The sequence below is a fragment of the Ovis aries genome, chromosome 1, assembly GCF_016772045.2.
Source record: "Ovis aries strain OAR_USU_Benz2616 breed Rambouillet chromosome 1, ARS-UI_Ramb_v3.0, whole genome shotgun sequence".
Lineage (NCBI taxonomy): Eukaryota > Metazoa > Chordata > Mammalia > Artiodactyla > Bovidae > Ovis > Ovis aries.
In genome coordinates this window covers 78,382,003-78,398,281 of record NC_056054.1, presented here as the reverse complement: position 1 = coordinate 78,398,281, position 16,279 = coordinate 78,382,003, and the positions used below count along the sequence as shown (strand labels likewise).

At 39.6% G+C, this 16,279-nt stretch overlaps 2 long non-coding RNA genes across 9 annotated transcripts in view; both read right to left on the bottom strand.

Annotated features, from left to right (window-relative positions):
• The window catches only part of LOC105615111 (uncharacterized), a 95,401-nt gene that overhangs the window by 69,236 nt on the left and 9,886 nt on the right, over positions 1–16,279 (bottom strand). The gene's annotated exons all lie outside the window — the stretch shown is intronic.
• LOC132658039 (uncharacterized) overlaps positions 1–16,279 on the bottom strand; it is a 36,897-nt gene that overhangs the window by 14,966 nt on the left and 5,652 nt on the right. The window contains exon 2 of the long non-coding RNA XR_009597004.1: positions 1–16,279. This exon is cut by the window's left edge and continues 14,966 nt beyond it. This is a non-coding gene — a long non-coding RNA (uncharacterized LOC132658039).

Below are 16,279 nucleotides of genomic sequence, written 5' to 3'. Positions count from 1 at the left end.
TACAACTCTAGTAATTAAAAAAAAAAAAAAAAACTGGATTCAATACTCTAATTTGATTCATTAATTTGATTCTCTAGGAAAGTACAATTTCTGCTATAGGCAGCAAATAAGTAGATCTTTTTTTGTAAAGAAAATGGTGCACATCATGCTCATTCACTCAACATAAATGTAATAAATGTCACCTAGGCTAGAAGGGAGGACATAGCATGTAAACAAGTAATTATAAGATCATGCAGTAGGTATGACAGGAACAATGACCTTTGTAGATCTGTGGATAATGATATAGAGGGGAAAAACAGTGGTGAACAAGGCAGAGAGGAAAAAAATCATGTTAACTAGGAAAAAATACACATGTAAGAGGTGATTAGAGGTTCTAACCTAAGACAGTAGAAGAAATAATAATGAAGTAGATTCAAGGGTTGCCAAGGAGGAAAAAAATTATCCAAGTTTAGGGGCTGATGAGAAAAAGAGCAATCAAGAACAATTCTGTGATTCCTAAGTAAGATGATTAGGTGTAGAGGTGGTGTTAAATTGAGATATGGAAAAAAAGGAGAGAAGGGTGTGGCAATGGAGAGAAAAAAAGTTCTATTTGAACATCTTTGGTTTAGATGGGACTGAGGCAACAATGCAGAGATGCTTACCACATGGAAGTATAAGTAGGAGTTCAGATAAGAGACTGAGATAAATATTCTGGAGTCAAAGATGTATTACGGACATAGTTGAAGAAATGAAATGGATGAATCATATGGAACATGACAAACAAAATGACAAAGTGCTCTGTAATCAGTCTGAATCCTCCAGAAACACAGAACTAATAGGAGATGTGTGTGTGTGTGTGTCCGCATTTTAAACAGATTTATATCAAGGCCTGGCTCATGTGATTGTTGGGGTTGGCATCCTGAAGTCTGAAAGACAGGCAAGTCAGAAATATTTAGGGTGGGCAGATCAGCAGGCTGGAAACTCAGAAACTCAGGGAGATTACAAACTCAGATGCTATGAGCTTAAGGCAGAATTTCTTTCTTTCTTTCTTTCTTTTTTTTTTTCTGCTGGAAACCTCAGTTTTTGCTCTTAAGGCTTTCTAACTAACTAGATGAAGCCCAACCACTTTATCTCCTTAAAGTCAACTGATTACAGATGTTAACTACATCTATAAAGCACATTGATAGCAGCATCTAGATTAGTGCTTGATTAAATAACGGTATACTATAGCCTAGCCAAGCTTACATACAACTAACCAGCACAGAAGGGAAGACAGTACCCAACAATCGATGGGAAAATATAGGACTGTAAATACAAACAAGCCATCAGAAAACTAGAAGGGATCACAGATGCCAAAAAGGAAGAAATCATCAAGAAGATGAACAAACTTATCAAGCACTAGGAGGGTCATATGCTGAAACCTGTTCCCAGAACTTGACATTTATTAGTTCATTGTGACCCCAGTAAGATCTGTTTCGGTGGAATTTAGGGAAGGGTGTAAGACTGCAGTGGATTACAAAGTGAAAGGGATCTGAGGAAGTAAAAGCCTGATTGCACTATACTAGTAGAAAAAATAATTGAAATGTTCCAAAAAAATGTTTTTCCCTTCCTTCAACTGGGGCCTCCCCACTACCAAATTACTTGGGTCTTCCCCAAGGCGAAAGCCACTCTGAGGGGCCACCTGGCAACAGGTGCAGACATGGCTGTTTAGACACTAGGCATTATGGAAATTAACTTAAATGTCACAGATGACAAAGCACATATTTCATTGGAAATCCTAGTAATACTTTTAAGAGTTATAAAGAAATCAAATTCCTAGAAAAAATTTAATTTTTTTGTACAAAGAAATGCAATTGTATCCATTACTATGTATTACTTTAAAAATAATTGATAACCAGCCTCAGAAATTTTCTGGTATCAGAAAAGACTCAGTCTGTTACATGTGCAGTTTTGTTCAGGGGCCATACAAAGTTTGGTTGACTAAAGCACTCTTAATAACGAGGGTATTTCTAAGAACTGGGCACACAGAATTATTCATTATGATAGCTAAACAGAGGGAGAAGGCAATGGCACCCCACTCCAGTACTCTTGCCTGGAGAATCCCATGGATGGTGGAGCCTGGTAGGCTGCAGTCCATGGGGTCACTAAGAGTCAGACACGACTGAGCGACTTCACTTTCACTTTTCACTTTCATGCATTGGAGAAGGAAATGGCAACCCACTCCAGTGTTCTTGCCTGGAGAATCCCAGGGACAAAGGAGCCTGTTGGGCTGCTGTCTATGGGGTCGCAAAGAGTCAGACACGACCGATGCGATTTAGCAGCAAACAGAACTTACAATAGTTGTTTATCCAGATAAGTTCTAGTCTGTTCTATGAAGCAAGAAGTATTACTTAGAATGAAAATGTCAGCTAAAATGGAATTTCACAATTGTTAGAAATGTGTCTGTTGTATTTACTTGATAAAATAATAATTTTATGTGTGTTTCTTAACTAAAAGTATAAATACAAATTATTTGGGCCTCCCCAAGACTAAAACTACTCTCAGAAGGGCTTCTCCCAGCATTCAGGAGAAAGACTCTTGGACTTGTAAGTTAAAGTCAAAATTTGGCAAAATACTTATTTTTTAACATTGATATTGCAACAGAGGACCTACACTTAATTTATAAGCTAATTAAAACATATATGGTTTTATTGTGGATAATTTTAATTCCATAAATATTTCTACCAGCCCCAAATATACAAACACATAAATAAGCGGTCCCTTATCCCTATTTCCCATTTAAAAGTAAAAGATACAAGATTAAATGAAATAAAACTACTTTAGAAAAGGAAGAGAAAGATTTTTTTTTTTAAGGCAACAAGAACAAACACCATCTAGGAGCACAGGTCAGGTCAGGGCAAATGCCCCTGTAACAAAGAACAACATGTCACCTTATCAAGTGGAAAGTTGGAGGGATAATGCAGGAAGAGTTTGCAGATCACAGACAAAAGTTTCTGAAGTTTTCACCAGCAGAGAAACTAAGACTTGGCCTTTGCAGGACTTATATGCGAATTGTTATTCCTGCTCCCCAGTACTTTCCCCGCTTGTCGGGTGCCCTGGTAGGCAGCATCCTTCCTCCATCCATTGTTGTCATCAGCACTAGCTGCAGATCCCCGGGCTCTGAAAGGTCACTCTTCATTTTTTTTTTTTTTTTCCCCAGCTGCAGCACGTGGCTTCTAGGATCTTAGTTCCCCAATCAGGGATCAAACCCCAGGGCCCATAGCAGTGAAACCCCCGAGTCCTAACCACTGAACCCCCAGGGAATTCCCTGAAAGTTCACTCTTAACTTCAGACTTTTAATTATTATCAGTTCCTCTATGTTAAACAGATGGGTTACATGAAAGCTTTGAGTATAGGGTTGTTTTTTGTTTGTTTGTTTGTTTTTTACCAAGCAGAATTGATCATTGTTGAGCCTTTTCTCCCCATAGTGACTCAAAAGTTATGGAATATTTATCATGCAGAATACTATGCTAAATACAGCAAAAAGAGATGACATGATCAGCAAAGTGAAAAAAATAGAATATAATCCCTTTCCTTAAGAAGATTATTAATTTGTTTTGTTTCTTTGCTTGAATTCAGTCAGGTCTTAAATATGCTGGCCTTGGAGATAAAGAGAAAACTAAGAGACTAATCAAGTCCTCTGGTTTTCAAGGATTCACAGCTAACTCAGCATCTGTTTATTGATCTGACTAGGAATAGAATATAGTAAGGCAGATTAAAGCTGAAGGACCACAGCCAGGTTGGATAACATAGTGGTTAAAATCTTTGGGCCAAATGGAGTCAAGTTTCAATTTCAGACCTAAACACTCTTTTTTTAGTTTCCTTATTTATAAAACAGGGACTATTACATGAATCTCATAAGGCTGTTGTGCCAATTAAATGAGAAAACTGATTTCAAAGCAACTAGCATGATACCCTGGAGAAGGCAATGGCGCCCCACTCCAGTACTCTTGCCTGAAAAATCCCCTGGATGGAGGAGCCTGGTGGGCTGCAGTCCATGGGGTCGCGAAGAGTCGGACACGACTGAGAGACTTCACTTTCACTTTTCACTTTCATGCACTGGAGAAGGAAATGGCAACCCACTCCAGTATTCTTGCCTGGAGAATCTCAGGGACGGGGGAGCCTGGTGGGCTGCCATCTATGGGGTCACACAGAGTCGGACACGACTGAAGCGACTTAGCAGCAGCAGCAGCATGATACCTAGCCTATGACAGAATATTTTTAAAAGTTAGTGATTATTATTAAGCATCTAGTCTAAATTTCTCATTTAGCAGATGAAACTGCTGGAACTCCAAAAGAATATCTAAGGCAAGTGAACAGACAAGTTAGATCTAAAGCTAAAGCTAGTGATCAGACAAGTTAGGACTAAAATCCAGAATTATTTCACAGAGGGGACGAAGCTTCACTCTGAGAACAAAGCATTTCCAGAAATCCTGCTGCTGCTGCTAAGTCGCTTCAGTTGCGTCCGACTCTGTGCAACCCCAGAGACGGCAGCCCACCAGGCTCCCCCATCCCTGGGATTCTCCAGGCAAGAACACTGGAGTGGGTTGCCATTTCCTTCTCCAGTGCATGAAAGTGAAAAGTGAAAGTGAAGTCGCTCAGTCGTGTCCGACTCTGTGCAACCCCATGAACTGCAGCCCACCAGGCTCCTCCGTCCATGGGATTTTTCAGGCAAGAGTACTGGAGTGGGGTGCCATTGCCTTCTCCTCCAGAAATCCTACTAAGCCTTATTTTGTAATAGTAATGTAAAAGCATTCAAAATTTTTAATCAGATAATTCTTTTACTAAAATAAGGCACAATTTTCTTTACTGTCTTTTCAGGACCTGCACAAATATCAATTATTTCCTTCAATACCAGGAACTAACAAAATTCTTTCCTATATTTTCACTAGAATATAGTTTTTTTTAAAAGCTAAATAGACCTGTTTCTGTATACTTACAATTGCCTTTGAGTTTTCTTTTCCTCCTCTGCTATTCTTTACAATACAGGGGCACAATCCTTTGTCTTGCTTCTGAAGAATGGACTGCACTAACTTTCATTCATTCTTGAGTGCTTCTCTATTTTTAATATTGATGAATTGCATTGGTAGAAATGTCACTGAACTATTGATCAGTCTGTGACTTACACAGTACCCAAAGGACACAGACAAACTGTAGAGATTACTTGGGGGCCTGGGTCAGGGAGTGGAAGAGACATCTGAAGCAGTAGCCAAGAAGTCAAGATGCTTAGGCCTCACTGGAATGATAAATCCACTGAACCCTACTGTATTCCAGCCTGCAAATCTTAACTGTGCTGCTTTCCCCATCCTTTCCTTTCTGAAATCTGGAACAGTGGGTAAAATGAAAAGAGTAAGTTTTGGAGTCAGTTGAACTAAGCTCAAATCTGGGTTCCAAGACTTACTAAGTTTGTATCTTTTAGCTATTCAGCCTTCCTAAACCTTAACATACTTCTCTGTGAAAATGGACTTTATAGACTTTACCAGGATTATAGTAAAGGTAACTGAAATAATGAACAAAACATCTAACTTGTGGCAAGATTTTAGCAAGACTCCTCCTGTAATCCTGATTTTGATTTGAAGTCTGATACTGATCTGTATTCTTTGTTTTTTATAACTTATTTAAAGATAGGCTTTTAATTTACCTTGAAGGAACTGACATGTGGCTTTCCATTTGGAAAAGAAATGATTTTAGATTTTATCAAATATTACAAAATAAAATGTCATTTGGAAAAATATTGTAGTATGTTCAATGGTTTACAGAGGTACTAGTAAGTAGTGTTGCAAGAGATTTGCTTGGATTGGCTTCAGAAATGTTTTCACTGCAAGTTATATGTGTGCTTATATTTTGTTGTTTTTTTTTTCTAGTACATTTATATACAGTGAAATACACAATTTTAAATGCAAAATAAGGTCTTGACAAATGTATAAATTCATTTAACCAACAACTGCTTAATATCACCTCAGAAAGCTGTATAGAGCACCTTTCTAGGCAAGTGCCACTCCCCATAGGCCCCATGGATGAGTTTTGCCCAGTTTTTAGTTTCACTTAAATGAGAGAAATATGTATTCCTTTATGTCTAACTTCTTTTGATCAATATGTTCCTGATATTCACCCCTCTTGCTGTGTGATCAGTAGTTCATTTTTAGTTGCTTATAGTATAGTATTCCATTGTATGATTGTATCACAATTTTTAAAAATCCATTTGACTTTTGAAGGACATTTGGGTTGTTTCCAATTTGTTGCAGATACAAATAAAACTGCTAAAAAAACTTGCACAAGTCATTTTTGTGAGCATTTGTATTCATTTCCCTTGGATAAATACTGGGAGTTAAGTGAGTTATGTCATAGAATAGTTGCATGCTTAACTGAAAAACAGGTCTCCAAAGTCCTTTTACCGTTTTACATTCTACTAGAGAATTACAGTGCTCCACATCCTTGCAAACATTTCTTGGTGTTAGTTTTTAAAGTTTTAGCCATTCTAATGGGTGTAAAGTGTTTCATTGTTAATATGCATTCCCCTAATAACTAATTATGCTGAGTACTTTTTCCTATGCATAGTGATGTGATGTCGCTCAGTTGTGTCCAACTCTTTGCAATCCCATGGACTATAGCCTACCAGACTTCTCCGTCCATGGGATCTTCCAGGCAAGAGTACTGGAGTGGGTTGCCATTTCCTTCTCCAGGGGATCTTCCTGACCCAGGGATCGAACCTGGGTCTCCTGCATTGTAGGCGGATGCTTTATCCTCTGAGCTACATGCCTTCTGCATACCAGCTATCAATAAATCTTCTCTGATGAAGTGTCATTCAGGTCATTTTTATTTATTTATTTATTTATTTTAATATATGTATTTATTTTTGGCTTCAACGGGTCTTAGTTGTGGCATGGCATTGGGGCTCTAGTTGCAGCTCATAGGCTCAGATGCCCTGAAGCATGTGGGATCTTAGTTCCCTGGCCAGGGATTGAACCCGTGTCCCCTGCATTGAAGGGCAGATTCTCAACCACTGGAACACCAGGGAGGTCCCTCAGGTCATTTTTAAAAACTAGATAATCTTATCTTTGAATGTTAGCATGAAATAATAAGAAAATACATAAATATTGATGTCTGCTGCTAGTTCTTGATACAGAACTCTTAAAATCCTTGTAAATAGGGATGCTAGGAGAATTTTTTTCTAATAGTCTTTGACCAGAGTTCCTGATGCAGAGATGCTAAGAACTTGGTAATTTCCTGAGTGATAGGAGTGTCTTCTGTTCTAACAAGATGACTCTTGATAGCTTCCAGATGGTACCGGTCACCAAAGATTATCATAATCTTGGAACCTTCAGCTTCTCTCCACTCCCTCCTCCTGAATGTAATCATCAATCATGCCTATATAGAGCCTCTGTAAATATCCAAATGGAGATTTGGAGAGGCTCTGAAAATGGAGTTAATAATCAATCATTCCTTTAAGTTGAAGCCTCCATAAAAACCCCAACGGTATAAGCTTCAGAGTTTCTGAGTAAGTGAACACATCTCTGTGCCTTGAGGGTGGCTCACCCCAGTTCCACAGGGACAGAAGGTCCTGTGCTTGGGACACTGCCAGGCAATGCTCTATGCATCACTTCATCTGGCTATTCATGCGTATCCTTTAACATATCCTTTATTGTACAATAAGCCGGTAAACATGTGTTCCCTGTGTCCTGCAGTTGTTCTAGCAGATGATCCAATGCAGGGAGGGGGTCATGGGAACATCTGATTTGCAGCCAAGCCAGACAGAAGTTGTGGGAAATGCTGTGATACTGGGCTTTATAGTAAGAAATACATTAATTGATCTCTGCCCACTGTTCCTGGCACATAGCTTGTAGAACCTTGCAATTCCCTTTATAAGACCTGTAGGGGCATCTTTTGCTATATTTGGCCTTCTGTCATCGATTTCTGAAATAGCTCCAGAGCCATAAAGGTGAAAGGAGTGCCTAGTAATTCACAAGCCCCTTGCAACTATACCCGAATTTATGTTAATGAGATGACTTTTGAAAATCTCTAAGGATCGGGGCTAATTTTCAGGGAAACTAACCATGATTAAGCAATTGGAACTTTCAGTCCTACCACCTGAGTGCTGGAGAGGGGAGAGGGGCTTGTGGTTGGATCAGTCACCAATGGCCAATGATTTAATTAATCATGCCTCTTTAATGGAGCCTCTGCTGCTGCTGCTTAGTCACTTCAGCAGTGTCCAACTCTGTGCAACCCCACAGACTGTTATCCACCAGGCTCCTGTGTCCATGGGATTCACCAGGCAAGAATACTGTAGTGGGTTGCCATGCATTCCTCCAGGGGATCTTCCTGACCCAGGGATGGAACCCGGGTCTCCAGCATTGCAGGCAGATTCTTTACCGCTGGGTCACCAGGGAAGCCCAATGGAGCATCTACAGAAACTCAAAACGAGGGGACTTGGAGAGCCTCTGGGTTTGTGAACAAGTGGCAATGGTGGGAGAATAGTGAGCCGAGAACATGGAAGCTCAGTGCCCTTTTCATGTGTCTTGCCCTCTGTATCTCTTCCATCTGGCTGTTACTGAGTTATTTTTGTAATAAACCAGTGATGTGGTCAGAGAAGGCGATGGCACCCCACTTCAGTACTCTTGCCTGGAAAACCCCATGGACGGAGGAGCCTGGTAGGCTGCAGTCCATGGGGTCGCAAAGAGTCGGACACAACTGAGAGACTTCACTTTCACTTTTTACTTTCATGCATTGGAGAAGGAAATGGCAACCCACTCCAGTGTTCTTGCCTGGAGAATCCCAGGGACGGGGGAGCCTGGTGGGCTGCCATCTATGGGGTCACACAGTCGGACACGACTGAAGTGACTTAGCAGCAGCAGCAGCAGTGATGTGGTAGTTCTATGAGCTACTCTAGCAAGTTGATCAAGCCCAAAGAGCAGGTGGTGATATTCTCCAACCTATAGTCACATGGTCAGCAGCACATGTAACACTGGAATTATGACTGGCACCTGAAGTGGGGGCAGTCTTGTGGGACTGAGCTCTTAACCTATGGGATCTTACACTATCTCTGGGTAGATAAAGCCAGAACTGAGTTAAATTTGTGGGACCAAGTACGAGAAATAGAGAATTGTTTGGTGTTGGAAAAAAACACAAGTTATACCTGGGGATCTACTACTTGTGATTGGCTTCTGAAGTTGGGGGCAGTCTTGAGAGACCGAGCCCTTAACCTGTGGAGTATGCACTAACTCTGGTTAGTTTCAGAATTGAATTAAATTGTAAGCACTGAGCTGGTGCTGTAGGAAACCCCCTACATCTGGTGTCAGAAGTAGTACTGTAACAGTGAAGTAGAAACAGAGTTCTATCTCTTTGTAGGATTTATTTATCCCGATATATATAGATAGATACCTATATATATAGAGAGAATATCTTCCCTCAATCTGTGGCATCACTTTTTATTTTCTTAATGATGTCTTTGGATGAGCAGAATAATTTTGAATTTTCAGTTTATCAATTGCTTTTAGGTTAGGGTTAGCACTTTTGGGGCCTTTTATAAGGAACTATTTCCTTGATTTGTTCTTTAGTTTAAAAAATTAATAAATCAGACTACATTTCAATTTTAAAGATGAAAATTCAGTAAGATATTATACCTCATAGGTTGCAGTTTCATAAACTCAAGGTGGTCACAGAAAATGGCAGAAGTGAATTCTATTTCTTTGACTTTAAATCACTGTTTGGGTCTATTATTTACATAAAGGACTATGTAGTATCTCATGGGTTATGAGCTGCATCTGAAAAAAGCATGAATGATTGCTAATCATTATAAATCCTAAACTAAGGGTTGAGGAATTTTTTTGGTAAAGGTCTAGATAGTAAATACTTTAGGCTTTGCAGGCCATGCATAATTATCTACTGTAATTGCTTAACTCAGCTATTCCAGCCACAGAAAAAGTAGCCACAGACAATACATACATGAATGAGCATGGCTGTTTCAATAAAACTTTATAGACACTGAAATTTGAACTTCATATGTAGTTTTCATGTCATGAAATATGGTTCTTTTGATTTGTTTCAACCATTTAAAAATGTAAAAATAATGCTTTGCTCACAGGCTATACAAAAACAGACAGCAGGCATATTTGGCTTGAGATCTACTGCTTGAAATCCCCAGCTAAACAAACATTCCTTTTAAAATTAATATTCCTTGCTGTTACCTTTGGTGGGACAAGCCTACGTTTAGGCTCACTCTTAAACTGAGGGTATAGCCCTCTGAGGACAGCTCTTCTTTACAAGAGAGGATTCTTATTAGACTGCCTTGGCAGCTACAGAGTCTGTCTCTGCCCTCAGTAGTCTGATTTGTGCAGAGGAACCTCAGGGTCAAATGCTTTTGCACAAATTTCTGGGGCAAAAGGCAACTTGTGTGCTAATTTAGCTCCCTGGGTTTCTGTCTTCATTTTGCTTTTGGCCTGTGAATTTTTAAAATTTGTCAATTCAGTTGTTCCTTTCTCTATCATTTATTGCTGTTATCAGGAAGAGGGCAAGTCAGAATACTTTATTATTCTGCAGAAACAGAGATCCTCTAATCACAAGTCATTTTTATTCACACTATCTAAAAACAATGTGGTGTTTTATCCTCTGTAAATTTTTCAGAGTTTTGGAGGTTAAAGTCATAGAGAGATTTTCAGATTTCTTCCTATGAGTTATACTTCAGTCCAGCCTAACAGCTCTTAAGACCGCCAATATTGGCAAAATAGATTTGACATTGTCTGGTTACTTAAGGTAACTTTAATGTAGATGGAAATCTTAATCAAGATTTAATTCCTGTTTATAAATAAAATTTTGATGCATTATAAATGGTAAAAATATTAAATCAGTAAGAAATACCAAATTGAGGAAATAAATCTTTTCTAGGGAAGATTACTTTGTCTATTCAGTTTAATTTGTTTAATGCAGGACCTAACAAGATTTCATAGGTCATCAGCTTTATAAGAAGGATCATCCAAGTTTTATTCTCTTTATATGCTCTTAATGTTCGCATTAGCACAATTTCTGAAACACATTCTCTAAGCGAAGTTGGTATAACCTAACTCAGAAGTAGTTTCTAATTCTGATAAATTTTTCTTCTCTGGACAGTCTCTAACAGACTTTGCCAAATGGAAATCTATGCTATCAATTCAGTTTTTTAAGTGCCATTAAGACTTTTAAACTGTACATGAATGTCAAATTCCTTGCCTCACCCCATTTAAGAACATTTAAAGTTCACTGTCTTAGCAAATTTCAATTACACAATACAGTGTTATAAACTATAGCCACCATGTTATATATCAGATCCTCAGACTTCATTGTTTCATAGCTGGAAGTTTGTAAACTTTTCTAACTTCTCCATATTTCCCACCACCCCCAGACCCTGGAAACCACTTTTTCACAACTTTTTAAAAGATTATACATATAAGTGATACCATGCAGAATTTGTGTTTGGCTTATTTCACTTTGTTTAATGTCTTCAAGGTCCATCCATGTAGTTGCAAATGGCAGGATTTCCTTCCTTCTCATACCTGAATATTCCTCTGTGTATGTGCACATATATACATGCATATATACGTATGTACACACACACACACACACACACACACACACACACACACTCTGCATCTTCTTTATCTCTTCATTTATTAATGGACACTTAGGTTGCTTCCATATCTTGGCTAATATGAACGCTGTTACAATAAACACGAAAGTGCAAATCTCTCTTTGATATTGTTTTCGTTTCCTTTAGACCATGGTCCTTTTTTGGTATGATTAAAAAAGACAAATGAAGACAAATTCTAGGCTACCAATATAATTTAGGCTTTATATAAGTTTCAATTCTGGTAGCCAGACTTGTTTTAATTGTAGATGGTCTACTACTGGCTAGAGAATATAGCTGGTTTCTGTCCCCAGTTCCTGTGAGGTAGCCTCTAAAGCCTTGGGATTTTGCCAGTGATAGGAGTGGCTCTATTATTCACGGTGGGCTTCTAGAGTTTATACTAGTGAGATTCAGAATGGGGGAGAGACATGCTAGAAACAGCAATCATGAGATTATAAGACAGGGACCTTAAGCTATACAACATCAGTACAACCTGTGTGGAGGAGAGGGAGGATGGAGATTGAGTTCAACCTATGGCCAATGATTTCTGGGGTTTCCCAGGTAGCTCAGTGGTAAAAAATCCTCCTTCCAGCACAGGAGATGTGGGTTCAATCCTTGGATGGGGAAGATGCCCTGGAGGAGGGCATGGCTACCCATTCCAGTATTCTTGCCTGGAAAATTCCAGGGATGGAAGAATCTGGCAGGCTACAGGCTATAGGATTGCAAAGAGCTGGACATGACTGAGCAACTAAGCTTGCATACATGCATGCCCAGTTATCTGTCAGTCATACTTACGTAATGAATCCCAATAAAAACTCTGGACACTGAAGCTCAGATGTGCTTCTCTGGTTCAGTTCAGTTCAGTCGCTTAGTCATGTCCGATACTTCACGACCCCATGAATGGTAACACACCAGGCCTCCCTGTCCATCACCAACTCCTGGAGTTTAACCAAACTCATGTCCATCGAGTTGGTGATGCCATCCAGCCATCTCATCTTCTGTCGTCCCCTTCTCCTTCTGTCCCCAATCCCTCTCAGCATCAAAGTCTTTTCCAATGAGTCAACACTTCGCATGAGGTGGCCAAAGTACTGGAGTTTCAGCTTTAGCATCATTCCTTCCAAAGAAATCCCAGGGCTGATCTCCTTCAGAATGGACTGGTTGGATCTCCTTGCAGTCCAAGGGACTCTCAAGAAGTCTTCTCCAACACCACAGTTCAAAAGCATCAATCCTTTGGCGCTCAGCTTTCTTCACAATCCAACTCTCACATCCATGACCACTGGAAAAACCATAGCCTTGACTAGACGGACCTTTGTTGGCAAAGTAATTCTGCTTTTCAATATGCTATCTAGGTTAATGATACACTAATTATTGTCACACATCAACGTGAGGCGGGTAGCTGACTCCATGGGGAAAGGACACGGAAACTTCACACATCGGGCCCTTCCAGACATCACCCTGTAAGTCTCTTCTTTTGACTGGTTCTGCTTTTAATCTTCTGTGCCTTAATAAAACTATAATTTATATTTAGTGCTTTCCTGAGTTCTGTGAATTCTTCTAGTGAATAATCAAACCTAAGCGGGTCAAGGGAACCTCTGAAATTTATAAGTAGCTGGTCAGAAGTGAGGGTAGCTCTGGGAAATCATAAGCTTGTAGCTGGTGAATGAAATGAGAGCAGTCTTGTGGAAGATTGCGCCCTTAACCTATGAAATTTGGCCCATGGGTAGAGTCAGAATAGCATTGCAAAGGCTCTACATATTTACTGCCACCTGTATTCTTGAGCTACTTTCTCTAACCTCTAAGTTCTTTGGTTCAGAAAGGAATTTTGACCATTTTTAAAGAATAAGCCTGCTATACATTATATAATTGCAATTGTAACAGTAGTGATTATTTCTGATGTAAATCAGACATCAGAGACTTTTTTCCCAACAAACTTTTATTAAGGATATTCCATGGGCACATTCTAGATGTCATGATACGCAGATAATACACAATTCCTGTTGCCAGGAAGTTTTGGTCTAGGAAAGACTCAGATAAACCATTACAGCAGAATTAGTATGATCAAAGAAACATGACGTAGGAGACATGGCAATGCCAAATGAGTAGGTCAGAAAGAGGAGCAGAGGCCTGGAAGAAACGCTATTAGAAGTAGGAGAGCTGGGCAGGGTAAGAAGGAGAAAGAGGACAGTGTGGAAGGTGAAGAATGGAGTGCCCTCTGGGACCTGATAAAAAGTTGACTTGCACATAGGAGAGGTAACAGGTGCAGCCAGAGAGAAACACTGGGCCCAGAACATAAAATATCTTACAGACACTATGCTAAGAAGTGGGAGTGTACCTTGAATGTTGTTGGGAAGCACAGAAGGATTTCAAGCAGGAGAATAAAGTAAAAGATGTGTTTCAGAAAAAAAAAAACAAATTGGAACAGTGTTATAAATAGATTAAATATCAGATGAGATTGGAATCAGTCTTAAGAAGTGATGAGGTAATTCCAGACCAAAACAGTAAGCTTTGGAATTGGAAAGATGGAGTCAGAAACAAGTGATATAAGGAGGTAAAATGGGAATGTACTGTTTTGATTTTGAAGGGATTGGCACTTAGGGATGGCATCAGGGTTTGGTCTGGATGGTGCTTCTTGTCACTAAATGGAATCCAGGAAGAAAAGCATCCATGGTGGGAAGTATAGCAGACATATGGCTGAACATGTGAGATGGCAGTTCGGGTAAGTTATTGCAAGTGAAAATACAGACACGAGGGTCATAACTTTAACAATGATTCTGGAATTATAGGAATGAATAAGGCATCAAACTGGAGTTTGTAGAGCAAGGAAAGAATGAATAAGACCAAGAAAAGAATCCCCCCCAAACACCAACGTTTGAAAAGCAGAGGGAATGAGAACACAGAAATTGGAGAGAAATGCTGTCACAAGCCAAGGAAGAATCAGCAAAGTTGCAAAGATCCAGCGGCAGAATTTAACGCAGGTCAACAGATACCACGGTTTCACTATAGAAGGGATGAAAATCAGATTAAAGAACAGCAGGATTAACAAAATAGCAGGAAGGAGGAATTTGAGATGACCTCTGGATATTTTTCAAAACATGATATGTGAGGGGAAGAAGTATTGGGTAATAGCTAGATGGGGTAACAATTAGAGGAAGGTTGTTCTGATTATTTCTAAGATGGGTACACTCTAATATGCTGAAGGTAAAAAGCCAGCAGCGAGGGAGTAGGTGCAATTAGGGAAGAGGATAATGGGCTTCCCTGGTAGCTCAGTCAGTAAAGAAACTGCCTGCAGTGCAGGAGACCTGGGTTCGAGACTTGGGTTCAATCCCTGGGTCAGGAAGATCCCCTGGAAAAGGAAATGGCAACCCACTCCAGTATTCTTGCCTGGAGAATCCCATGGACAGAGGAGCCTGGCAGGCTACAAGGGGGTCCATGGGGTTGCAAGACTCAGACACAACTTAGTGACGAAATCATCACCATAATGGATGAAGCTAGGGCTCTGTGAATGCGGGAGAAGAGATTAAGAGAATGGGTAGAGGGATACATGTTCAACAAACAACACGAGGAATACCTTGCTGCCAGCAGGAAAGAAAAAACAATGGCAGGGATGCCACTACAAAGAGAAAACTTAAATCACAACTCAAACTACTTACAAGGACAGGGCATTCCGTAACAATGGAAATCCTATTGAGCTTGCTATTCTTTGAAAATGATACAAAATAGGCAACGACTTCTATACTTCTGCAGAGGAATGCCATACATAATATTAGGCCCAAATATCCCTTCCACACCATGGTTTCCTTTTCCTGAGGAAGCCAGGAATTAACTACTGAAATAGATACGTTAAGTGGACATTCTGTTTCTGCTGAGTAGGCAGAAGGCATGACTATATTGTGACAACATATTTATAACGTTTTAAACTAGCAATCATTAGTACTCATTTTTCTATGAAAACAGTCTCATAAAAATAGACCACAAAAACTTAATTCATCCTATAACTGAAATTTTTCAATAGTACCTCGGCAGTTTTCATGGAAAAAACAAAACACTCTGAAATGATGGTGTACTTAGCTGTCTGGAATCCTTAAAAGATGAGTCACTCATTTATGAATACCAACCCCACAGGGCAACCAATTCAAATGTATGTCCAGGAAACAAACGTCTAAAGGGGAACTTATAAAAATGGGGCTCATAAGAATCCCATTAACCTGTATGCTGTGTGGAAGATTGATATTTCCTTATGTTTTCCCAGAATCTAGGTAATAATATTCACTTTCCTGTACAGATTGTATGGTCATCAAGTAACCTACAAGTTGGTATCTGAAAGAAGGAATGTCTAAATTAGGAATACACAACCCCTGCTGCTGCTGCTAAGTAGCTTCAGTAGTGTCCGACTCTGTGTGACCCCATAGATGGCAGCCCACCAGGCTCCCCCGTCCAAATAAAGTTGACAAATGATGCCCAGATTTTTGTATGTCAGAAACAGGTAAATAGAGTTAGTATTAGTCCATTGCTATGACACTGGTATTCTGGGTAACCTGGAAAATCCAGTTAACAGGTTTTAAGGCTAAATAGTTCATCTGCAATATAGTTCCCCCCTCCACACTGTGACATAAATAAACTGGTTATCTGGTGATCAGTTGAACATCCGGAGTTTCCTTGTGTTAC